The 27,277-nt window shown below is 40.2% G+C and overlaps 1 long non-coding RNA gene across 1 annotated transcript in view; it reads left to right on the top strand.

Moving 5' to 3' along the window:
• Nucleotides 1–27,277, top strand: part of LOC116064014 — a 61,972-nt gene that overhangs the window by 11,491 nt on the left and 23,204 nt on the right. Inside the window, exons 4-5 of the long non-coding RNA XR_004108422.2 lie at nt 17,507–17,642; nt 19,387–19,535. This is a non-coding gene — a long non-coding RNA (uncharacterized LOC116064014). The remainder of the gene's footprint in view (nt 1–17,506; nt 17,643–19,386; nt 19,536–27,277) is intronic.

Raw genomic sequence — 27,277 nt, 5'->3', positions numbered from 1 at the left:
TGGAGTCAGGAGATAGGCCGAGGTCCAGACTTTCAGCTTGGCACGTATCAGCTCTGCCGCCGTTAACTTTGTGTTTGTAATTAGTTTAATTCTACAGTTATTAAGCCGTCTCACAAGGAATTCAAGCTGCTGACTGGATTCTCACAGAGCTTGCCATTCAGGCTTGTCTGGATGAGTCTGGAGCCACGGTTATTACGTGGGATGAGTCCACATGTTGTAGTTTGTTTTAGCTCTGCAGCTCTAAACTGTTAGTGGCACACACACTCTTCAAAATAAGGATATATACACAATCACAAGCAGGCTGAACTGTATAAATATTGTGAGAGTAAAACGCTTGACCTTGGAATACCAATCTTCACAAGAAATATGGAATGAGTTGAACTAAAATCTGAGCTTGTTTAAAGAAAATTTGAATAGACTTTGGATGGAGACTAGTTAAGGCCCCCCTTTTTCTTAGGTGATAACATCAGCCCTCCCATGTCCACTGTTGCATGCTGTATCATAGATCAAAACCAGCCTTTTATCTCCCCATGCATATTTCTTCACTCCTTTCTGGCTCTCACTCTAGACAATAATTGTCAAGATATATACCTAGGGCTGAGTATCATTTGACATTTTTTAATAATGGTGCTCACAAGATGCCTGAGTTTTGACAAATATTAGTAATTTCACTACCTTACCTTGACCAATTAAACTTTCTTTTTCTACAAAGCCCTTTTTTATTTAATAAAAGATGCCAGCGTTCTCAAATGTTTAATGTCCAAACACAAACATTCAGTCTCAAATTTGCAAAGTTTTGCGTTAAATCAGGACTTATCTGATCAGAGAACAAGATAAATCAATACGCAGTGCTATAGACATATGTATTGAGGTTCAGTACCCAGCCCTATGATATTGTGAAATATGATCAAACTTTAAACACGTGAAGATAATTTTCTTTCACAACTGGTTATGTCACAATATCATTATTCCAACCTACCTTTTAAAAATTAATTTAGTTGATGTTATGTGAAGTTTGGAGCAAAATTTTGCCACTTGTTAAATTTTAACATATTTGAAATTGTAATATGACTGCAGCTAATGATTAATTTCATTATTAATTAGTTTTGTTTTGCTAACCAGTTAGAGATGCTGTACTCGACATTCAGAACATTACTATAGCAGCAAACCAATATTTGCTTTGTCAAGATATAGTGGGAGTAATGGCGTCCTGAGCAGAGAATGAAGTCACACTCCCTCTGTGTGTGTTGTAATCTGAGTTTCTGTGCCCCTTTGTTTTGATAGCCTGTCCAGCTGCTTATGCATATTAGTGCATATGAGTGCCTTGTGCTTCAGTATCAGACTCAAAGGGCGGGGTCAAAGCGTATTTGACGACTTGGGGAACGGTTTGTGAGAGCCGTGTGGAGGCAGTCCCAGACCACTTTTTTTCAGTATTTTGAGTACTTTAATCCTCTCGAAAATGGTGAAAATTTCCATAAATTTATAGAGCCCAGCATGACATCTTCAACTTGCTTGTTTTGCTCGACCAACAGTCCAAAACTCCAAGATGTTTAAACTACAATCATATAAAACAGAGAAAAACAGCAATTTTTCACATTTTAGATGCTGGAACCAGGCAAACTTTAGCATGTTTGCTTAACAATTAACCAAATGATGAATCAGTTATCAAAATTCAGCAGTAAATTAAGACATTATTCAAAATGTAACGAGACGCGTCTTTCAAAATCCTTTCATAGTCTTGTCAGTCATCTAAATAGGAATTTATTAAGTGATTTCTGTTTCCCAAAGAAACATCAAAAACAGCAAAAGAATCACCTCACGTGTTAATCCTTTTGGGCCGACTAAGATGTATTTCGTGTTTTTCTTTCTGTGCCATTTCCTTTTGTTATTCTAATTGTCCATCTCTTTTTTGCGTTGATTACCGTAATGACCTGTGGTGTTTATTTTAAACGAGCATTGACATGACAGATGACTACATCTTTGAAGTGACAGGATGTTTATCATTTCCTCAAAGAATATACGGCAGTGATTATGCATGTTACCGTATAATCTGAACTCTTTACCTGCCACCTGCTCCGAGCGGCCTGGTCAGGATTGGAAGTGGATTGAGAGGACCAACTTTGCCCTTTGTAATCCCCAGAGAGGCTGGGGTGGACAGGGCTTTGTTTAGTCTAACCCCAGCGTGCTTCTTCTTCTCCTTAAGCCTTTGGAGACGGCAATCTCAGAGTGTCTGAATGACCGGCAGCACATCATTCACTGTCGGCTCCCCAGACCCTCATCAGATTCTCAACCAGTTACACTGTCCTGTAATCCACAGCCAAGGATAGATATCACTCTCATAGGAATGCCATCTGGTTCTGTTTGTTATTGGTTTATATTAAGACATTTACCTTTAGAAATTGTGTAATTAATTACGGAATTAATGAAGGAAAATCGTTTAAATCTGGCTAAATACAGAGGACATGTTTGAAATGTGGTTACGACCTACAGTCACTGGTTATGACTCAGCACTTCCTTTCACTAAAATGTAGTGGTTAACGTCATATATCAGATCCTCATAATCAAGCATCAAACAGGAAGTGTTAATTTCAAATGATGCCGTGTTGCACCTATATGTTTAACTCTGTGGCGAGGCAGACCACAACAGGGGCTTTCCGACCGGAGGGATTTTTGCAGTTCTTAGAACTAAACGTTCCTAGAACACTTTTTCGTTGTGTTCCGACAGGAAAAAATTTGGGGATTTTTAAGTTCCTCTGGCCTCTGTAGCGTACTTTGTTAGCTCCTACTTCAGAGCAGGGTCTTTTCCATTTTCCCTTTACCTAGGTGTACTTGATTGGTCGAACATATAAGTCACGCCCACTGCCAACTCGGAACTTGCAGACGGAGCAACAACCAACAATGGGACATTTTTAACAATTTTCACCATCTTATTCATCATTAAATTCACTTCTGACAACATTTTAGGCGTGAAATCAACTATGTAGAGGTCAAATATGGGCCGTTTTACGAAAATTGATGGCTAATTGCAAATTTCAACGGCCGGTGCTGCCTGTGTTGCTGCCTCGCCGCCCGGCCTGCCTTCCATCACAGACCCCGGCCTGCTGGGAGGTAGATGGAGCTCTGTCACGGCTGGCAGCCCACGGCACTCCATATCTGCGCAAAGTCACCGTTTTTTGGGTTAATGGACTATCAAACGCCGCTGCCTTGACAGAGCTCCAGGGCCTGCAGCTCCTCTCTTCCTGCTAAATGGCCGCTGTGTGTGAGTGAGAGCGCGGTCAGCAAGCTTGTTACGCCCGCAATCTCTTACCACAGGTTCCAGTTAATCTTATAATGGATATGTGTGTTAAGTTATTTAAACAAACGATCGGGGAAATAAACGCCTCTTGTCCGCGAGTCTCATTGATAGAGCCTGCGGTAAATCCCAGGGGGGTCGGGGGGGTCAGGACCCCCCCCTTCTAAGGGTTGTCCCCCCCCTAGAAATATCATTAAAACAATGCTGTGTATTGTAAATAACATAATGATGTATACTTAAAATATCTGTGTAAGTAGTAAAACAATACAAACCCCAAAAAATGCTTTTTAAGTTTAGAAACTTAAGTTTTGAGTCCCCCCTCCCTTGCCTCACAGTGGTTTGGTCCACTGCATGCTGTATGTTAGGAATCGGATCTTCACTAGGCTCACAGTCACATCGGGTAGTGACAGGAATGTAGCTAGTAAGTAGGCAGTTCAAGGCTGTTTTATTCACATTAGACATCGGATGAAGTTGTTCTTTTCTCAAATAGAAATGATGCTGAGTAATTAATGAATTAGTTATGACAAAAAGTTTTCTATGTTAGTGTAATATAATGTAACGTTAGCTAGCTTGTTTAATAGCTTGTTGGATAGAAATGCACCCACTACAACTAACGTTACCACGGCGATAAGCCTAACGTGTGTGTGAACTGATATTAGGGTTAATATTGAAGATCTACAGTTGTGTTTGAAGTGGCTGATCAGTGGGTTTGCTGCAGTAAATATATATCCTCTGTCCCAGATGAAACCTAATATTTATGTGGAAGACGCAAGATCATTTTATAATTATAATATGACTGCGTGGTGAACCTATGAACCTAATTCACATTTGATGAGCTTCACTAGTGGCTCACTAATTTACATTATGATCAGCTAATTTAACAAGTGTACAAAAGTATTGTATTTCTTTTATATGGGGACACTTTTTCAAAATAAGTCATTATGTTTTAAGGTATTTTTGTGGCTTGTGTACACATGTCCTCTACGAGTATAATTGTGGCTGTATTATTTGTGTCCCCTTCAAAAATTGCTCCTCAGAAATTTTATTTTTATTGTCCCCCCCCTACTGTTAGATCAGATTTACGCCCATGTGTTCTATAAGTGGCATGATGAAATTCAAACTGTAAATATACGAAAATTATGCCAAAAGTGTAGCAACGATCTTTCCCATAGGATTAAATGGGACACATAGCTAGCCTAGCTAGCAGCTCATCCTAAGGAGACCCCTAATGTTCACAAAAATGCATTAAATTGAAATCGTACCCAGTGAAAGTCTTTATAAGACCTTGGGGTAGCTGTTTTATAAGTGACGGGACGAAATTCAAACTGTTTAGAAGTGTACTTTTCCTCTAAAAAGTACAAGTACTATCCGGTTGGAAAGCACCTAATGTGGAAAAAAGTTCTGCTGTACGAGAACAGAAGCATTCACGGCTTTAACGTCTTGATGGTGAGATGAAATTAGCTGTTTTGCTCCTTATCATTTTTTGTTACTCAGTGGGTATTGTCTCTGACAATTTAACTAATAAACATAACTATTAAGAAGTACTACTTAAGCAACAAAAGTGAGGAACTCATTCTGAAGGATGGACCCTTTTCAGGGTTACATTATTGATGCATCAATGTGTTGATTCTTTTGTAACTACAGTGTCAGATAAATGAGTAAAAAATACAACATTATATAGCTTAAACCAAAAACATTGCTCTCTTTTCTCTTTCTCGACAAGAATTAAACCTTCACTACAGGCTTCACATAAACAAGATAGAGAACCTCCTTTTCTGTTTGTGTCACAAGTCACTCTAGGAAATGTAGGAAATTGCTGAACTAGGGGTGTTTTTTAAATATAGGTGCCAAAAAATCACAAAATGAATCCTGTAACAAATATTATAGTTTTAATTGTTAGGGTTGGAAGTAACTCAATATTTTAGAGCTGAACCTCCAAGATTGACATTCAAAGACTTTGTGTAGAATAACTGCTGTCTGTCAAGCTGCCATTCTGCAAACTCTGCAAAGGCCAGAAGATCCAGCGCCTTTGTTATTTATTTTTTTTAAACTCCTCAGGGAAAAGAATGGACGTTTGCACAATTCCTTAAAATGTATGACTTTTTTCAAAACATTTTGCATCAGTGCTCCGAAAACTGCTCAAATGGTTTTTGATATGTGTTTTTGAGCTGCATGCTTCCCCTTAAACGAAACAATATTATTATTTTTTGCTATTGTTTAAAAAATGATTGACATAAACAGCAGCAGTGCTCTCTAAGGGATCTGGGTGGTCTAAGTTGGTCTACTTTGTGGGAGCTTCTCGGTTGACTGTCTCTGGACTCAGGTAATTTGAGGGACTCCTAATTAATTGTTACAGCATGGCATGTCTTTACTTGCAGACCACAGTTGGCGTCTGACTGACATTTAAAGAAGAGGAAAAGGTAGAGAATTGTAACTGTGAGTCAGGGTCGGGTACCGGGCCTCTGTCTCCGAGCCATTGTTTTCATACTTCAGTGTCTGGGAAGCTGAATTGTGGCAATAAATGTTCATAGACGGTATGATGGATTTTCACAGCACAGTTAAGAATGGGTCAGAGCAGCTGCGCAGAGCAGTGTCGGGCTGAATATAAAAAACAGATGGACAGATGATGGTGGATTCATGTCGTATTTATCCTAAAGACGCATTATCGTGCCAGTCAATTTAAATGCTCCAGTTTCCTCATCAGTTAACGCTGACTCACTAGGGAAAATTAAAATTGCATCAACCTATTGTGAAGTGAATTTGTGGAGGAATTCAGTCCAATTTTGACCAAAAGATATTTTTCCTGGTTGACAGCTGAATGGGCCTTTGTTTGTCCATGATAGCAGTTTCTTTTAACACCAAAAAAGCTGATATAATCCAATAATTATAAATATATAGCCCATAAAGTATACATTTCCCAAAACCTCTAGAGGCATTCCTTACTTAATGGAGCCACAAATCTGTATTTGTCTTGAAAAAGTATTTTATTCATAGCAATTTCTCAGTTATGACACCATAAAACAATTGATCTGATGCTTAGATGAAATATCACTATATCATGCAAACCCACAGATTATACATTTACAAAAACTTTACCACAAGCATTTGAATAATAAACCCCTAAACTTTCCCTGTCTGTAAATCGCTTTAGTAGAGGTATTAGTACATACAACGGTTTGCAGTGACTATGTTTAGAGGCACACTAATGTTCCACTTTTATTCCGAATATGGCAATACTTACGGGTCATGTAAACAACACATTCCGTTTGGATATTCCAATAATGCCTTATTCCGAATTTAGCATTTTGTGATTAAGACGTGGGATATGCCGACATTATTCAGGTTTTAGGAGCAGTCTTTGGACATGTAGGCTATACAACTCATTCAGAATATGCCTCTTAATTGGGGCTTTTACAGCAGTTTGCGACAGTGTATGGCCTCTTGCCTGTTTACGGTCAACTCTGTGTGTTGTACACAAACCAACTAGCCAAGAGTTTGCAAGGCTGGGGTAGAGATGCACCCCCAAAAGAAAATCCCACATTTCTGGTGGGAAGGACAAACGCACCTACCTTTTAAACATTATTAAATCAACAGGTTCTTGGATATGTGCAAATATCGCAACGCCGACCTTTTCAAAAAAGGTGGTTGAAGGAATAAAAGAGGGAGGCTGTGTTCACACAGTCGAAAAAAGTCCACCACTGGTGGAAAACTTTGAAGAAATCTGATTTTGCACGGCTGCAGTAATGTCTTTTTCGGAGTAAGGGCACAAATAGGATATTTTGTGCATTAAACATAGTCACTGATTGAATAAAGAACATTGAAACTGAATCAGCCTATTGTTAGGTGGATTTCTGGAGGAACTGAGTCATTTTTGACCCAAGAAGACGTTAGTCTTGGTTGACAGCTAAATGAGCATTTATTCTCTTGAAAATGTCATCATAGTGATTTCTCAGTTTTGATGCCATTAACAATGGTATGACCAGATTAAATATCCCTATGCACTACATATGGATGGTTTATCAGATTCTTCAGAAAATGTCCTATAGTATGGTGTATATATACTGATTTCACACCCAGTCCTTCACTACAGTATATGATTTGGTATTTTAGTCCACAAATTCCACATTCACAGAAACTTTCACATGGATTTGAATAATATGCCCTTTTAACTTGGTAAGCACATTCTTTTCCTGTCTAAAAAGAAGTTACATAATGTAACCCTTTTAAAGACAGTTAGGAATGCTGCCTGGTAAAAGTTATTTTATTTATTCAGATGGTCAAATTAGTTTAAAATGTACAATAACACAAGTTGTACAAGCTTATATTTGTTTCCAAGAATGAAAAAAAAAAAAAAAAAAGTTTCCTGAAATTACAGAGGTTTTTAAACGGAGACAATGCTCTCGTCTTTGCCTTCATATGAGCATTTAAGCACAGCTTCTGTTTTTCTTTAATAAAGCACCAGCTTGAGTCACACAGTCGGAAGGGATCGACCATCCCTGTTGCTGAGACGAGTTAAAGATCTTAAGCTAGGTGTCTCTGCTCTGCACCCAGTGGGCTTAAACATATATCACACTGGCAGTAGGCTGTTTGCTTTCAACCCCCTCCCTCCCTCCCTGCCCTCAGCCGGGCAGGCCACTGATCCCCTCTTTGTCTCTATCTCACAGTGAATCCCTTCTAGTCAGGGACACAATGTTGAGTTTTCACAGTCAAACAGCACCCATGCCGGCCGAGAATTTATTTGATCCCCAATGAGCTTGTATCTGATGGAGCTACTGAACAACCTCCCTCTGCCAGGTTAATGAGGTGTGTTCAACTTAAAACTAACAAAATGAAAGGAATAGTTTAAAATGTGCATATATCTGTTTTGCTAATAACACACAGTAGTGATTTCATCCAGTATCCAGTTCATTAGGGTTTTTTTTTTGTAGTTGTAAATACCAGCTGTCAGGTAGGTCTTCCTGGGAAAAATATTCTGAACCGAGCAGTGATATTCGAGTGCTGCCTACAGAAACTCAAACTTTATCAACACAGAATCCAAAGAAGATGACATTGCAGTGTTAAATTAACAATTGATCTCAAGACAGTGCAAAAACACATCAGAAATGATAATTTAGCACCAAGTTGGAAACAAAAACGCAGCTTCTAAATCAGAAATGGGGTAACATTTTAATTTAAATCCAATTATTTGGCATTTATAAGCTGTATACATGGTTTATAACACGTATATCAAGTTCTTACTAAGTGATCACTAATGTCAACAGTTATAACTTCTCCTGTGAAGATGTATTTAATATCATAACACCTGTGGTTTATTATATTGTCATTCATTATCTGTATATATACCAGACACCAGACTCCAGTTATAGGTGTCCAGTTATATTATATATCTATATACTTATATCTGCTTACAACAACATTGTAATGGGTTATTATCCATTTATTATCTATTAATTGTTTATATGCTACGTATCAATGCGTTAAAGGGGAACTTAAAGTGTTTCCAGAAATGGTTTGTCTCCAGCCAGAAGTCAGACCTCCTGAGTTCACACTGCGGGGGATACGATGGAAAAATATGCAGTGATTCTGAAGGAGGGCTGGTGTGGCTGTGAAGACTGTGAACTGTCCTGCTGACCCCCCTGTGACTCCTTTGATCACTGGACCTTGGTGACAGTGCACCATTTCATGCCAAATTGCTGTCCCACAACATGGCAGACCATCCATCAATCAAAGGAACAACATTTATCTGCAGAATATTTGACATGCTACAAGTAGGCAAAGAAGACAAACACAGGGAATAACCCTCTGCAGCAGCACGTGTGTTTGGGACTTAAACTTAGTGCTAAGTTAATTTAGTTAATTAATTGAAATTATATCAATCAACAATTTTGATGACAAATTAATTATTTGCTGATTTTCTCTGTTTTATTTCATTGTATATATATAAAAAAAAAAAAAAAATATATATATATATATATATATATATATATATATATATATATATATATATATATATATAAAATCAGGGTGCGATTTCCCGGGGGACAACCCATATCCCTGCCTCTGTTGAATTATTTTTAGCCCCGGTGGGAACAAAATGTATCCCCCCCGCAAAATGATCAATGCTACTTCACCAATCACAAATAGACCATTATATAGCCTACCTAAAATAGAAGTATTTTAAACTAAGTAAAGCGCTGTAACGTGAACAGTCTATAGTGCGATAGAACGATAAAATCCGAGTGACAGTTGCTGGTTGTATTTAGCCTCAACAGAGCTCTGGGATGCCGGCTACCAGCGGCAGTTGTTTGGCGGCCAGTAGGTGACTGTGAGCCAGCTACAGGCACCGCCAGATGACAGTCATTTCAGGGGCCATGTAGTGGAGTTTAGGCAGAAAAGTTCCTGAGGAATGAATGAGCGTTTCCTGGGTGAATATTTTGTTTTCGCCACGAAGTGAACTCCGCTGTCTGACGTGAAAGCGCTGTGTTTTCCATTGAATCTTGAAGTGCATATTTAAGTGTTTGGCATATCTGGCCGAGTGACACTATATCCATGGTGGTATTGCAAGAGGGATTTAATTCTTGCATGTTTTGTTTTGTTGTGCATGATCAAAAAACATCCCCCCCTGCTTTTTTTCACAAATCACACCCTGTATATAATGTATATATAATACAGTACAAGCAATTTTGTGAAGAAGGCAATGGGTACTAGCCAGATACAAAGTAGGGCAGGTCTTGAATGCGGATGGGAAAAAAGTCAATCCAACTACCGTCAATAACAGGCTGTGCTCCTGCCAGTGGCTGTGAAAGAGGTCATTTTGGCATGCAGTTTGGAACATTTCCAAAAACACTCTCTTGCACAGTTATTGCTAGTGTCCCATTGGTTGAGATTGGCATGCGTGTCTAAGGTTGCTGACCCCTGATCTAAACTGATGCAACCCTGTGAATGCTAAATACTGTGTGCTCCATTTTGATGCGAAACCTTTTTGCCACAACATGAACATATTATAAATAATAGGGGTGTACGATTCAGAAAATGTCACGATTCGATTCAGATTTTTAGGCTCACGATTCGATTCAATATCGATTTTCTCATTCAAAAACGATTCTCGTTAACATTCACAGTATGTACATGTAGTGTGTCCCGTGTGTGTGTATGTATATATATATATATATATATATATATATATATATATATATATATATATATATATATATATTATACATCCCTTAGTACAGTAATGTGGATTTTTTATTTAGTATCTTTTATTGTCCATATTCATGTGGATTTGTTTATTTGTTATTTTAACATCCTGTTATGATGTATGTGTATGTTGTGTGTGATGTCTGTAAGCTACTGGGACCTTGAATTTCCCCTTGGGGATAAATACAGTATCTATCTATCATGTGATTGCAGTAGACATACAATAAAAAATGTTTTTGAATCGGTAGAGCTTGAATCGCGATTCGAATACAAATTGATTAAATAATAAATAAATAAACAAATGACATTGTGTACAGGCTAATATTGAACTAACTAAAATGCAAAGGAATGTAAACAGCAAAGACTTTTTAGTGCAAACTGCATAATGACACAAACCTTTAACAATAAACTTGGTGACTGCCCTGTTATCAACATTAAACTATTGAACAACTAACTTAAGTGCAAAGGAATGTAATTGAATTGCCTTGTTGCTGAGAGTTGCCTTGCCTTACAACCTCAGCCTGTCAGTCAGTAACTAGGGCACAGAAACCACTGTTGCGCCTGCTTGTCTCAGAGGAAGTGTCACCGCGACCTCTTTTGCCTCGCCATTAATATCATATCGCAGCAAACGCTGTCTGCGTGAAGTTTTGAAAAACTGTAACCACAATTGAAACCACTTTATCGGCATTGCCGTGACTCACTGTGACTTCAACAAAACTGCAGAGCCGACGTAGTTAGCCCGCACCTCTGCGTGCGTGTGTGTGTCTGTGTCGGAGCTCTGCTCTCTGTCAATATGCAGAGAGGAAGGATAAGCTTGCGCTTACACACTCAGACACTTTTGGAACCGAAATTTGGCACCGAGAGATAAATATATATATATATTTTTTGACAACGTAGTTAAGGCGGCAGTCTGGTGTTGCTAAGGCGGCCGCCTTAACTGCAAAGTGCTGCGGGAAACCCTGCGATAGAGAAGGGAGGCAAGCAGCTTTTTGTTTACATTTAACATGATGGCCACCAAAGCAGTTTTAAAAGATTTCAAAGGCAAGTTTTCTCTGAAAACGGAACAGAAACTTGCCTTGGACCAATTCCTACAAAAGAAGGATGTATTTGCCTTACTACCGACTAGCTTTCTTTTTTCTTTTTTTTTTTTTACTACCGACCGACTTTCGCTCTGCCTCGCTCTGCCTCGCTCTGCCTCGTATGTCACCCGGATCGTTGGTCTGATTGGTTGAAGGACTATCCAATTGTGTACAGAGTCATTTGAACTATGCCCGTTGATCACGCCTCTTGTGCAGTAGAAAATACAGAGCAGACTCCCCAGACTAATGTTCAATCTTAAAAGATTAAGCTTGGTCTGGTGATAGCCAGACTAACTGGTTGAGGTTTTGATCCATATTTGCAAAAAGGTTGAAATTATGTTTTCAAATCATTTACAAAATATTGATGTAAACTTCCAAGCATCCTACAAAACTGATGCATAAAATAATGTAACAAGTGTAATAAGTCTAGTTGGGTAGAGTAGTGGTGGTCCTTCATGTGGAATTCAAGTAGGACAGTCATCTACAGTTCAGCAATACATTTATAACAACAAACAGCACACACTAGATCTTATCCAATGGTTAAGTGTTTGTCTTTTTGGAGGTCCATGAAATTAAAACATTTGTGGATCCCATGTCTTTGAAGAAAATTGTGAAGGCAAACTACTCTTATCTGCTGTGTGTTGTATCATTTCTTTTTATTTCTTATTACCTGCTGTGCTCCTGTATGTCTTTACCTCGATTTTTGTCTTTGGGTAACAATAAGTTGTAGAACCAATGTGATGCTGTCAACAATACTTTTGCAGCCACATCAGGGCCAAAAATGAATACGAGTTAAAATACTAAATACTTTGACTTTTATCAAATACATGAATGCAACCGGTGTCTGCTTTGGATATTGGGTGTCTGTGGAAGACGTCTTTTTATTTCATTCTGCGTGAGAAAAATGCTTTAGAAAACAAACAGCACACAGCCTGAAGCAGTGGAAAACTGCTTTCTTTCTGTGTTTATGTGACGGTCTAATTAAAACTAAAACAGATCTCATTGGTACTAATTGCCTGTTAATTTGCTTGTGTGCATAACAGATTTCATAGTCCAATAAATTTGCCCACAAGAATCCTTTAAAAAAAATCTGGGTTACACTTTAAGTCCCGCTATTTAGCATTCATAAGACATTTGATTTAAGGTTGAAAAGCACACTATAATGTAGTTGTACACAGCTAGGGACGTTTTAAGTGCATGTTAATGTACAGTACCTCTCAATAATTATACCTTTTGTTTTCATTCATCATCTGTTTATATACCAGCCACCATTGAGGGGTGCTTGAGGAAGAGTTTAAGTTGTTGACCAATACATTAATAAACACTTTTATCTGCTTATAACTACATAAGTGTTTATATACGGCTTGTAAATTGGAAGGACTTAAAGTAAAGTGTTAAATTACACACTTTGAAAGTAGTTTATTTGTTTCTTCACATTCTACATGCAGTATGAATGTGAAATGAAGTGACTTTTTTATGCTCGGAATTCCGGGAATCTGCAGGGTGTATAAATCAAACTTAATCAGCCAACCTGAGCAGGTATGAGCTCTCACTAGTAGTTTTATGTTTGACAAAAGAAAGATGAAGTAAAACAACCAACACATTTTTAGTGTTTGACTGCAGGGCCCTTGGGAAGAATGTGTCTCCCACTAAAGCGTCACCTCTCAAAGAAAGCATATTACGTTACATACAAACATGTCATTTGTGGGACACTTGGGTGGAAATGTCTCCCTGGGGAGCAATCAGACTGACTCCAGCTTTTTAAAAAGTCTCCTCTCTCTGCCACTCCTCATTTTTCAGACTCCTGGAATTAGTCGAAATCCTAGCTTGTAGTCTTTGCCTTACCCACACGGCTCAGTTACATTGATTAGAAATCAATTAACATTTTCCTGTTCTGAAAGTCAATTTGTAATTCAACTCCATGGGAGATAAATCAGAGCTTGGAACATTTTCTTCACAGCAAAAACTCTGCAACACGTTTTGATCTGAAGTTTAAGAACAAGAAATCTAGAAAAACAACTAATGCAAAATTATATTCATCATCAAAGTAGTTCAGTATATATTCTTTAACTTCTTTAACACTAACTTTCTGACTTACCCTGTCTATGGCTCCCAACCTGTTCCTTTCTACTGAAGACATACTGTAAGTATTTAAGAATAGCTCACAAATATGTTTAATCTTTTAAAACTAAGGCTCTATAATCCCCCAAAACTGAAGCTGGCGTTATTCAAACAAGAGTAAATAGTGCATTTGTTGGGGACTATTTTCAGCGGTGGATTATTACACTTTTATTGCTTTAGTGAAAATTCCCAGCAGCAGGACAGTGTATGTGTGATTGAGTCAAAGTAAAGTACAGTGTGTGTGTGTGTGTGTGTGTGTGTGTGTGTGTGTGTGTGTGTGTGTGTGTGTGTGTTCGTGGTAATGAAGGAACATGTCATCCAGGGCCACAGTGTGGCTCATTGATGTGTTTTTAACAACAATGGAGCTCTATGGCACAGAGGAAGAAGATATACTGTAGCAGGCTGTGATACACACACACACACACACACACACACACACACACACACACACACACACACACACACACTACTTTTTAGATATATTCACTCTTGGTCGTGGGCTTTAATGGGATTTGTAGACGATAAGAAAAACGGAACATCACCAGATTCGTCTTTTAAATAGAGATTCATGCAGATTCGCTGAGATCGATTTTGCTTTGCATATAATTTGTCGACTAAAAATTTACAGTAGTAAATGTAGTAGTGGTAGTAGTAGTTTACATTTCCATAGCAACAAACCAATCACATTGATAGTGGAGAAAACCTCTACATCACAGGCAGACCAAATAGTCTCATCTGGGAAATAAGATGTGGTAAAAGTGGCAGCTGCTGATCTCATTCCTTTTTTAATCTGTTTCCAATATGTTTAATATTAAGGTACATGGAGGCAAAACAAACAAATCTGTTAGCGCTGTCTGTTTTGTTGTAGACAACAGATTTCCCTTTGATTTCCCTCAGTTTCTCATGAGCCATCAACCACCATCCTGGCTGGTCATTAACTGCCGTTTTTCTCCCTATAAGCGAGTGAGATTTATTTATACTATGTAGTACTTTTCAAAACAAAAGTTAAAGTGCTTCACAATGAAACAATTAGGCTCAACACATCAAACAGGCAGCATAGTGACCTGCACAAGAACAACTACATGGAATTGGAACAGAAAAAGGCCTAAAACAAAACAGGCAAAACCATCAGTTAAGATGAGGGAGAGGTCTTGTGTTTTTAATTTGTCAGTTGAATTATATTATCTAAAGAGAGAAGCTATTCCAAAGATTACATGCAAAGAAAGTGAATGCATCTTTCTTCAATCTAAGCCAGGCTCCGTGAACATCCAGTAGGTACTGTTTTTTTTGGAAATTTTGCAATTTTGGAAATGTACATACTAAGGGGCTTCAGGATGCATCCCAAGGTCCTGAACCCGGTCCAGCCTGTTTACGCCAGCAACAGAAAGGGCATCTGCTCAGTAGGGCCGAGATTGGCTGTATAAGGTTGCACTCTAACATTTACACACTTGGCACTGGCAACAAAGCAGCCATTCCTCTGGCAACCACCGCCGGTCATTAAGCGTAATTTGTCTGGTATCCCTGTGTTGAAAATGCACAAAGGAGGGTGAGTAAAGCCAGCGTGAGGTTGTCTTCTGGGCTGTCATGTGGAGGGATGGTGGGGGCCCCATGCTGGGCGGTGGAGGTGGTAGTGGTGGGGGCAGAGGGGCAGACAGCGACAGAGAGGCTGACTGGGGGAGCTCCCACAGGACTGCTTGGGGACAGCAGCAACCCGAGAGGGATGCCCCTTCCTCTCCAAATCCCACCTACAACCTCTGCACCACCCCCTCCCTGTGTCTGACAGTTAAAACAACAGCCCCTGTGGCCAGCCAGGCTCCATCTCCCCTACTGGATTTACGCTCATTTCTCAGTTCCCACCACCCTCTACTACACCCTCCCCTCCATCTCCTGCTTCTGCTCCATCCTCCATCGGGCAGGAACCTTCTCTTCCTGCCTTTTTTTGCTCGGTCTCTGCTACTCTAGTAAACAGCTTTCGAAATTTTGGACACTATCAGCATGATATGCCGCCAATAAACGTGCAGCCGCAGCAGCATTTATCTCCTGTGATGATTATGACGCACCACATGCAGAGCTGATAGTCTGCTTGGATCTACTTGGGTATTAGACACATTGACACACAGACCAGAGACCTGCAGCCATTACAAAACCCTGACCTGAACCAGTTAGACTCAATATCATTTGGACCTAGCCTGACATGCTCGTAACCAGGACATGGTTCCATTTTCTGGCTGTGGGCAAAAACGCAGATTAAAGCAGGTGACATTTGCAAAGACAAAGTTGCACACGAAGTGTAAGCTTGGTATCGAACTTCAGTACTTTTAGGCACCGACAGAATTGCCTCAATAGTATCGTGTATCGAAAAATGCCTCGTCATTCAATACCAATTTCAATACCTAAATAGTAAATCTCATCAGCGTCAGTGAGTCAATAAGCATGTAGCATGCTTGTACCAATATCTAATAATGCTGGGGTCATAGAGGCATGCAGGAAAAACACAGGGAAATTACGTGTGCGACTGTTTGTGGGACTACATTGTGCAAGACAGGTGTAAAGCAGCTGAATTCTTTTTTTTTTACCGTATTGTGTATAAATTATTTTTGTTAAAACGGATTTTATAAAATCGATATCGGAAAAAGTATAATTTAGGAACCGGTATCAAAGTCAAGGTATCATACTGGTATCAATATTGAATTTGAACGATACACTGCCCTAATAAAGTATGTTTTTGATTTGAAATAGGAGTCAATTGGCGTTTTTCCATTACATGGTACCTGCTCGACTCTACTCTACTTGGCTCGACTCGATTTGGCTGCGGTGCCCCATGCTCCATTTTCCATTGCAGATTTAGTACCGCCTCGTGCCTGAGGAGACCGTGGCTGGTCGTCATAGCGACACCGCAGGAAACTGCTGTGACCTAACGCGACACACACACAGAATGTCGAAGGTGTGTTGTTTTTGACTTTCGGCATGTGGTTTTTGCCAGATCCAGAAGACAAATTTTGTTTCAAAAGAAGCAGGAGGCAGCAAAAAAACCCACCGCTGGCTAAACTATTTAAAAATGGCGGTTTTGTTCAGGACACCCCCCGTCTGTCGCTAGCAATGATGACACAGTGATTAATGACGATTCTCTCCGACCAATCAGTAGTCTGCAGGTTTTCACGTCACCTTTTGGTATCGGCTCAGCTAGCTTGGAACCTCGACGGAGGTGGTACTAAAAAAAGTACCTAGAAGATTTAGAAGATACCAGGGACTTTCTTTCGTAATGGAAAAACAAAAAAGGCGAGTAGAGTCGAGGTGAGTTGAGCAGGTACCATGTAATGGAAAAACGCCAAATGACAGTTGACATGTTTACTTGGGGTTTTTGATGCAATTCAGTCATACAGGGGGTTAGATGCACATATCAACCGTAATATGGAATATTGTGTGAAATTGGATTTTGTCCACACTGACTTTTTGCAACAAATCCCCCCACCTAAATGACAAAATAACTTGTTTTTTAGTGCCTTCCAAAAGGTTGTATGATTAAGGTCTTGTTAAGTTTAGGCAACTACAGCTGCATGTCCATGTTTAGGGAAAGATCCGGTCATTGTTTAAAAAAACGTTGATTGTCGGTAGGAGACAAGACACCAAATCAAGTCTCCATCCATCTACACTACACTACTATAGAGTATTTCCTGCTTTGGTACTGAACATAACATATGTTGTTGTTCTTGAGATGGAAGTTTCAATTTTTACATTGTCTTGAACTTCCCCATCTACACCGAGATACCAAACCAATAAAAACTTTGTCTGTCTCTTCTTTGTCCTCTTTCAGTTGGTACTTCCTCCATCAGACACACTTTTCCAGGCCTCTCATCCATTGCTTGCAGAGAAAGGCTTCAGCGTGCCGTGACCCTGAACAGGATAAACAAGTGTAGAAAATAACAGCATGGATGGACCAACATCTTCTGGTAAGGAGTGATGTTGAATTGATTGACCATTTGATATCTGCAGGGTTAAACTCTTTGTCACTACTAACTCTTTATTATTTTCAATGTAACAGAGCACACAGCACAGGTGTGCATATTTATATATCTCGGTTTCTGTTGTCACACTGCAGCAGTGTACATTCTGATTTCATTGTGGGTCATAAATGGTAGCGGTTGCATTTACACCCACGATGCAATCCCTTTCATACATGCACATGCATCTTGCAGCAAAAAGCAGTTCACACAGGAACATGATACAAATGTTTTTAAATGCATCAAAGCAAAGTGAAAAAGCTCAGTTTTAGAGATGGAAATGACAGTCTATTGTGGCTGGAAGCCTCAACTAAAAAAAAAGATTTTTTTTTTTTTAAAATGTATCTTCAGAACTGTGGACACTGGACAGAAAGAGTACTTTCACTATTGAAATCCACGGTTTGACTGATATCACACAAATGCAATACAATCTCCTAACACACAGGACAGATCACTGTATACCCAAGTATGGAGTAGCAAATAAAATGCTAACCTAAAACTGTGTAAACTGTGACCTCTATACTGGTGGTTGTGATGCTGATGCTGTATGATTTTTTTCCGCCTTCTCTGTGGAGTCGCACGTATGATTTATACTATGCACAACACATGTCAGCCTACAATGTAGAGTGTTAACTATTTTGCAAATAAAAAGTGAAAAGGCTGACCTAAATCTTGACAGTTTGAGAGTCTGTAGCACAGATGCTTACTAAGCCGGGGTCTGTGGCTCTGATGGGTCTATTTGTGAATTTTTGACAAAGTTCCTGATGTAAACCAGCAGAGCTCCTGTTGAATAACAGAACACAGAAACTTCTCTGCCTTAGTGTCACATTTTATGATGAAAGGGAAAAAGGGAGAGAAAAACCGATTCTTTCTGCCAGAAGTGGTATGAAATCCCGTCTGTCTCCACGTCTGTTTGAATTCACAGCAACAACACTGTCACATGTTGAACCAACATGAGAGGCTGACTGAGGTGTGAACTGTAGGAGGCGTGAGGAGCTTTTAGAGCCAATAAAGTGATTATAGGTTCCTTCCTATCAAGCGCAGGGAGCTGCCTGATGCTTCAATTCAACAGCAGCTGATAGTTAAACAAACATTGTATCTGCACGGAGGTTCAAACACACAGATCTGTGAGGCCTTTTTAAAATTAAATTTCTCATTTATTGATTAATCTGACCTAATTATATTTTTATTCTAATTAATTAATACGGTCACAATACAGTTTCAAAGATTATTTGTTCCATTTAGGACGCCAACTTATGAATATTTTTATGGACTTGGTGATTCTGTTCATACATAAATTGATTAAGAATGTAGTCTGTATTTTGGAAAATAGTGAAGGTGACGTCTTCACGTCTTTTTCTTAACAGGTACAAAAACAGCAATTCTGAGAAGATGGAGCCAGGAAATGTTTAGCATGTTTGTTTAAAAAAAAATGACTGAAACAATACATCTTATTACAATAGTTGCCAATCCATTTCATCAACACTGAATATTAATGTGGCATGTAAGTGGTCTGATTTAAAGATATTGAGTAATTGAGTTTCGATCCAAACATCTGTGTAACACCACATCAGAACCCATTTTTAGTTACACGTTTGTGTGAAATCATTCCTTCATTTCGACATGACACAGAGCAGTGACCGAGATGAAAGTGAAGCATGAAGTCATGCGTCTGTCCCATCTCTCTGCCCAGTGCTAAACCGCCGGCTGGTGAAAGTGCCTGTCCGTCTGTCTACCTGCCTGCTGGTTGTTTGACATGCTAAAGTTACATGAAGGCTTTCAGACGGCCTCTCCCCACTGGCGGCCTCACCCTGATCTGCTGCGGCTGCTGGAGCTGTGGAGGTGAGCTGGGAAGCGCCTGGGTGGCAGGGCAACACACGGGGCCTCCCTGGCTGGCGCCTGTAATTTTACCTTCCCATTCATCAGCCAGAGATATTAATAATAACAGCACATCTGGATTCACTTTACTGTCTCGTGTTAACCCTTTCCACTGCAGCAGTAGCAGTCAGTGCTGCAGTGGACTCTCCCCCCCCAGCTCAAGTCCCATTCCTCTCGCTGTCAGTCTTCATTTCTCTGTCTCATCTACTGCTGCACTTTTTTCTTTTCCAGCTTCACAGAGAGCCAGCCAGCTCAACTGAAAAACTTTATGTGCACTCACACCGACTTGCTTTTTTTGGTGTTGACACGTCAGAGTAGCTGTCTCATACATAAGTTTAGACCATAGCTATTTATAATCTCTAAAATCTTTTTCCCTGTTATTTTTACTTTGTATTGATGTATTTTATAGAGAGAGATATGTACAGTGTGTTATGTACTACAGGGAAATCTACTATGGCTGCAGTCATTTTAAAGACACTTACTCTTCTCCAGTACTTGCCGTAGCTGCAATGCATTGCAGCTTATTTGCATTGAAGCTTTAGTGCGTAATTATTTTTTTATAATAATGAACGTCTGTTACATTCAAGCCATTACCAAATGAGTTGCTACAAAGCTAATTCAGACTATCAGCTCCACAAAACTCTCTCTGGATTTCTCAGTAAAGCTATGTTCAGAAAATGTAGTCATACGGCGACTTTCATGCACAGAAACTCGAGTGAAGATAATTACCTCTTCTGAAGAGTGTTTTTGTAATCCTCCGTGTCCTCCTTGGCTACAAGTAACTGTGTGGAGGAGGGGTGGGGGTGGTGCCCGGTCATGGAAGGCTTGTATCATGTGGACGCGCTGACAGTTTTGTTGTCATTACTTAGAATTCCTCATGGGAGAGACAAACTGCGCTCTATAGCTTTAAGTTGAACTCTGCTGTCTTTTGTAACTAGTCCTGTTTCCATACACACATTTTTATACGCATTTTGAAGTATTGCATTACAAAAGCTGAATAGAAACGGCAAAATTCAATAAATCTTCCTTAATATCGCAAAAACGTTTTTACGCTCGCTCAAGGTGGTTTTGTCGAAAAACAAGTTACTTTAAATGGGGTATGGAAACACCTTTGCTGAATAAATTCTGATGTAGCGCACATTTAACTCACAGGACTGATCAGCTGTTAACGCTGCCGACGTCTTACCGGATATTCTTCGTTTCCAGACAACATGAAACATGGCCAATACTCACTGGCATGAAAGAATGATTAAAACTTGCTCAATTAAACCAAATTCCTGAAGACATCTCTCCATTTCTCTCCTGTAGATGGGTTAGATGCAGTTAGATGGCCAAGGCGATTTGTTTTGTTTCCGGTTAGCAACCTCTACTTCTTCTATTCTGTTTACTGGTAGATTACAGCCACGCGTAGCCTATTGCACCAACTTCTGACGGTAATGCGCTGTTGCCTAGTTAATCCACCCCAAACCAGTTGATGGAAACGCAGCTACATTTGCACTCACCTACCTGCATTTATTGGTTTTGCTTAAAATTCACTTGACAATTGAAAGAAACACTGCTGCGATGATGAGAAGCTGAGGTGTATCTGCCAGCCATCATTCCATTCTCTTGACTCCAAGCACTCGTAAAAAAAAGAATCACTTCACTTTTTCATTGCTGCTCATAGTTAAAAGCAACAGAATCAAAAACATGCATGATGCTGCACTCCACTAGTATACACTTTAGACTTTTAGCATGCGTCAAACACATATTGTCCACAAATGGTTACTTCCCTTTTCTACCAAAAGGTGCATAAAAAAATGACAGTTATAGTTACATGACTGTATAGTTGGTCTCCCTCTTGCCATTTTAATGACATACATTGATGACAGCTTTCTGAAAAGTCAACCCAAAATGCATGGCCACTTTACACAGTAATTGGCAGAGGTGAGAAAGTATGCAGGATATACAGTATACTTCTCTCTTAAGCTCTTTTACCATTCTTCACAAAGCTACCGTAATTTCTCATTTTGGGATCAATAAAAGTCTATCTATCTAGCTATCAAGCTATCTATCCGTACACTGCCACTCTCTGAGTGTACAACCAAGTGCAACTTCGTGAATGCCTTTGCGGAGAGACTGAGCGAAAGTGTGTGCGACAAAGACAGAGTTATTGAAGAGGAATCAGGGAGGCAGTGGGATGCAGCCAGGACGAGGCTATGATGGCAGCCTTTTTAACTTTTTAACACTAGCATGGTCGTTTGGTACAGGTATAAACATTTTTGCCTTTAGATGTGGCCAGCCAACACGCCGTCCAAACTAGTCTGTTTTAAGTATACTGAACCCTAAATGGCCGTTTTCAAAGTGTTCACTTCCAAAGTGCCAGCAGAGGTTCTTATCCCCACCTAATTCAGTGAAGAAAGAACTAATTAGCTATGCCATCCATTCGATTTTCGTCAGCGTGCCAAACAATCCAAAATTGAGAACCGCACTTTGTTTCATGTCAACATGAGATGATGGGGTGTAATAACTCAAGAAATTGGCCCGGCTGTATGCTACTGCTACTACAACACTGTAAACATGAGTGTCCGTAGACACCGCTGCATGGATGCAGAGTAAATCACCCCGCTGAGCTGTCTATAGGTGGAGCCAGGGCCCTGCTACTGGCCGCCAAGCTTGGCTCCACGCCCGTCGCCCGAGCCTCCCGCTGGTGGCAACAGGTGACAGAGGTCTGCTGTGTGTAGAGCTGACAGCCCCCTTGCATAGGAACACTTGCTTCATTACCAGACCCCTCCAAGCCCCCCCTCCGAGCTGTAGAGAGAGACAGGAAGACAGACAGAAGTAGAGAGAGGCTTTACTGCTGTTTCTGTGGCACAAACATGAGTTTGAGAGGAGGCAAAAAGCTCAGTGTGCATCACTCATCTGCTCATGAGTCAACACTCATGATGTCACACGCTGCCTTGCCAGCCTCACACACAACTATACTGTATTACCAATTTTCGTATAAAAGACCTTATTTATTTAAAAAAAAAAGGGGGAGAGACGGCTCTTTTTCCATGCAGTGGACTGAGCTGTACCTCCCAGAGAGCCCTGACTGTTAAACCATCGTGCCACAAACAACCTGCTGAAAACACTTAGAGTATTTCTCCCATACAAAAATAAACACTGGCCAATTAGTTTTCTTATTTTTGGAACTATTTTAGCTGCCAGAGAAGTAGAAAATATAACCAACCAGACATGGCCTGACACGGAGGACTGCAATTTCAATCCTGGACGTCTTTTGGTGTGGACATCCAGGAGCTGCTATAGCTATCAAGGCTGTGCATCGGCCTCGAGGATACTTTATGTCTCTGAAAAGGAATCCTCGCGGTGGAAACAATAGCGCCACTATGATCCAGCACAGAGAGAGATGAATTCACATGAGGACAGGTCATCTTGATTTATGAAGTGTGAATTTGGAGCTGCGAGTTTGAGACCAAGGTGGGGTCGTGGGGGTTGCAGGGCACAAACAACCGTCTGTGTTGTAGGGGCTGGAGACACGGCGACCTCCCGTCATCCCCCCCCCCCCCACCACCACCACCACCACTACCACTACACTCTGACTCCTGGCCTGTTCGCTCATTTACAGGAGCCTCTGGCACGGCTGCAGCTTTGGCTTCTGATGATCTGTAGAAATCCAGCCAGATCGCCATGTGGGGATCAACGCCTCAGCTTCGGCAGGGCGCTGAAATGCGCTAAATGCACCGCTAGCCGCAGCTGCCTGTGCCTGCTGTGTGTCTGCGCTGCTCGTCAGGCTTCATTTATATCACACAGCAGGTTGATGGAGCGCCGAATCATCCATCAAGACCATGAGTATTTACTTTGATTCCAGTAAAATAAAGGCTGATCTAAAACTGCTGACCTAAAGTAAGAGAGTGTGAGGGCAGTTGTGTGTGACTTCGTACCCCTGAGTATTACTCCATACCAGGGTTTGATCATTACAAGCTGATGAGGATCCTGTTGAAATAAAGCTGACTCTACCTGACACTGTTCGAATGGGGAAATAAGTTGACAGTGCGAATGAACGAAGTGAAGTTAGAATTGTCACCAACTGTTACGATGGAGGTTTTACTGATAAACATTCAGTGATTTCCTCTTTGTGCAGCAACTTCACCATGGACTTGTGTGTCACAGCTAAATGTCACAATTATTGCATCTCTGGACACAGGTGTTGCCAAGTGACTGGAATAATCCCTAAGCCAGCTGCATTTGCTGTGAAAGACTGTGAGACTCGGTTGAAATATCTGAATCATTAGTAAGTTAACATTTGAGCTTAGATTCTTGTCTCTATATAAAAGTGATATGGTCTGTAGAAAAATTGTCAAACATGATGGCAACCTTGCCAGACCAAAAAACAATTGCTGTTGCAAATTGTCCTTATGGTGATGTTTTCGAGTTAGACCAAAAGTCTATTACATCAGGGGGCACAGACAAACCCCTGACCTTTGTTAAAAAATATGGCTGCGTTGGTGGGTGCATGTTGCTTCAGATACCGATGAAAGGATGAAATATGATCCAGGAGTCCAGTTTAAATAACAGATCCGAGTCTCAAGGATTGTCAGAAGGCGTAGCACTGCACAATAGGATGTCACGATACTGGAAATTTAGTAGTCAATACCAATACCAGTAAAATCCCATGATTCTCGATACCCAGTTGGATACCACGGGAAAAAACAAAAACCGCTGTATGGAACATAGTTGGCTACATAGCAATGCCAGCTGTCTGAAACAAAAAATAATGGTAGCGTGTATTTCAGGATAAGGACAACAAGATGAACACATTGGATACGTTGTTAATGTAACAGTAATTGAAACTGGCTCACCTTGAGTTCTTTGAAAACATCTAGATGTCTTTAAAGTGCTTCGCTAAGTTGGAAGTGTTTCCTCCTTTCGTTTGAAAAGTTTGATGGCACTGTTTGCATACTGGTTTTTGCTCATTTATAATTAATCCCTGATGATCCGCCTCAAACTCAAAGTACTTCCATAAGCAACTCTTACTGTTTTTATTTTCTTTGAGTCAAGGTGGAACTGTCGCTGCAGCTGCACAAGTCTTTTTTTAAAGATAATTTTTTGGGCATTTTTAGGCCTTATTAACAGGACAGCTGAAGAAATGAAAGGGGAGAGAGAGGGGGACTGACATGCAGCAAAGGGCTGCAGGTCGGAGTTGAACCCTGGCCCGCTGCATTGAGGAGTAAACCTCTACATATGGGCACCCGCTCTACCAACTGAGCTATCCAGGCACCCCACTTGTGACCATCTTCAACGTTTTTTTCTTTCGTGCTAGTAGGCGTTTGACATTTAATGGCAGACTAGAACACTTCTAGGCGTATATGCTGCCCCCGTCAGGTCCAGAAGAGTCACATCCCCGGTACTGTAGAAAAACAAGTACCGTCACATTTTCAGAATTTTGGCATTGACTTGGTAGCGAAGCATAGGTTCTTGTGACATCTCTACAGCACAACCGTTTGTAATACTGGATTTTACAAGTCTGGAAAGTTTTCACAGCGGCCATAATTTTTTATCTTTCGTCAGGATGATTGCATGGTAAACAGAAATAATGTGCAATGTCCATATTACAAAGTAATCTACCAGGAATGTATGCTTGCATGTATTTAATTGGCCACCACAGCTGCTTGCTGGATGACAACATCTGGCACAAGTTGCCACGCAACCTTTTATCGGCACCACAGCTGAGCCAACGCAGCAGTCATGTTGAAATAAATAATGGCGCTGCATATTTTCACTCAGAGCTAGTGTTGGTCTGAACCATAAAATGTAATTAAGATGCACAACATGACAGCTCTCCAAAAGTGAAGCCAAAACATCTCGATCGCCCCCTGGTGGCTGGCTGCAGTACAGGTCATAAACCCCACCCCCTCCATGTTAGCATAGTCAAATACATTTTCCCCAAAGATAGTTTCTGTCACTTTAGGTAGTTCTAATCACGCTGATGTTTGTTCAAGTGTTAATTTTTCTGATCCCCGATCACTACTGCGCACACTCTGGCTCCAAATTATTTCACCAGCGCAAGATGGCAGCGCCAGTATCCAGGATATATTGGATATATTTTTGTATAGTGGGAGAAAGTGTCAGCCATCTTTATATACAGTCTATATGTAGACCTCACTTCCTGTTTGTGTCGATTGTGTTTTTACATCACAACTTAATAATGTGGATTATCAAAATGATTGGGATCAGTTGCTGCAGGTTTCTAACAACCTTGACAAAACTTGTTTAAGAAAAAAAAAAAAATAATAATACTGGAAAAAAGATTATGCACAATGAGCCAGGAAAAGTTTATAAGTCATAGTTCAGGAGTTAGGTGCCTATACGTGAAATAGTCTACCTGTTACAATGGCCCTGGTTGCCCCATTTGTGTAACATTGAATACCTGAATAGCAGTGGAGTCTCTTCAGGACTTTAGTTTAATAAGTTAATGTTTTTTTTTAAGGCAGAAAAATAAATAAAAGTTAAACATATTTTTCCTTCAGCTTCTCCTGAAGAATCCACAAGGAGCACTGTCACATTTCTTTTTTTTTTCATGTACATTATAATGATAAACTTGTCTGTCACCTGTATGCCTAAAAACAAAGTCAGTCTTCAGAGTAATCATCAATGAGTACTTTGTTTTGAGTTTTGGTTTAATGACTTTGTTTGGATGCAGAGATTCTGTCTGTAAAAAACTTTTATGGAGGGAGTGGAAGGAACACACACACTCACACCAGGCTTTGGGTGCTTTGAGCGTCAACTCTGCAACCTGTGGGAAAAATGAGCTAAATGTGCTAATTATAGTGCTCGTTAAAAGCCACAGATATTTATGAGTGTTCTCTACAACCTGAAGATGATAGAGATTCGACATAAAGGGTCCATTAGAGTAATATATAATCCAATTTGATAGTTATAATGCACTGGGGGTCCAGGGTTCAATACCTTGTATTGAACTGTCTTACTGCCTCTCCTTATAAATGTGAATAAAATGAAACCTTTTACAAAGGATTTTAGTGGACTGAAATATTTATCAGACATAAAAATCTTCAGCCAATCAGTCGCTAAACTCACTAAGACTTAAAAGGACTATTTAGAATTTAGACTCTCAACAGTACTGAGAATAGGTAGACTTGCAAATATGCCATTGGACTAATGGTCAGTGAGGAGTAGCAATTAATTTTAATTAAGCCCACAGCAGGAGCGATTATTGTGATTGTGTGCTCTTGGATCGCAGAGGAATGGAAAATAGTGCTAAACAAACTAGCAAATTGCACACCTCCCAAGTGCCAGAGTAAACAGAATAGCACCCACTTCATGTCTGTGTGTATTCAGCTTGGCAATGTGGCCTCAATTAGCACGAGGTGTGAAACAGCGAACTGAAGGGAGATAAGGGAGAAAGGTGCTTTGTGCTTTCCGAAACGACACTGTAACTGCTTTCTGTCACCAATAACCTTCTGCACAGAGCCACTGCAGATGGGATATCAAGCCTCAAAGGTCTGCTTGGATGGTTTTGTTTCAAAGAAAAAGACAGCAGACTCTCTAAATCTCTCGGGTCTTTGTGGTTTGATCTTGCGTGAATGAAAGCTATCAGAATCCTTGAGTCCTTTCTGTTGTGTGTGTGTGTTTCTACCTGAGCGTGCCTTTCCTTGGTACCAGCGCTGAAGGCTCTTGCCAAGAGAGAAGTCTGCTTTTCCTCACTA

Source organism: Sander lucioperca, chromosome 21 (assembly GCF_008315115.2).
Source record: "Sander lucioperca isolate FBNREF2018 chromosome 21, SLUC_FBN_1.2, whole genome shotgun sequence".
Lineage (NCBI taxonomy): Eukaryota > Metazoa > Chordata > Actinopteri > Perciformes > Percidae > Sander > Sander lucioperca.
This window is presented reverse-complemented; position numbering and strand designations above follow the sequence as displayed.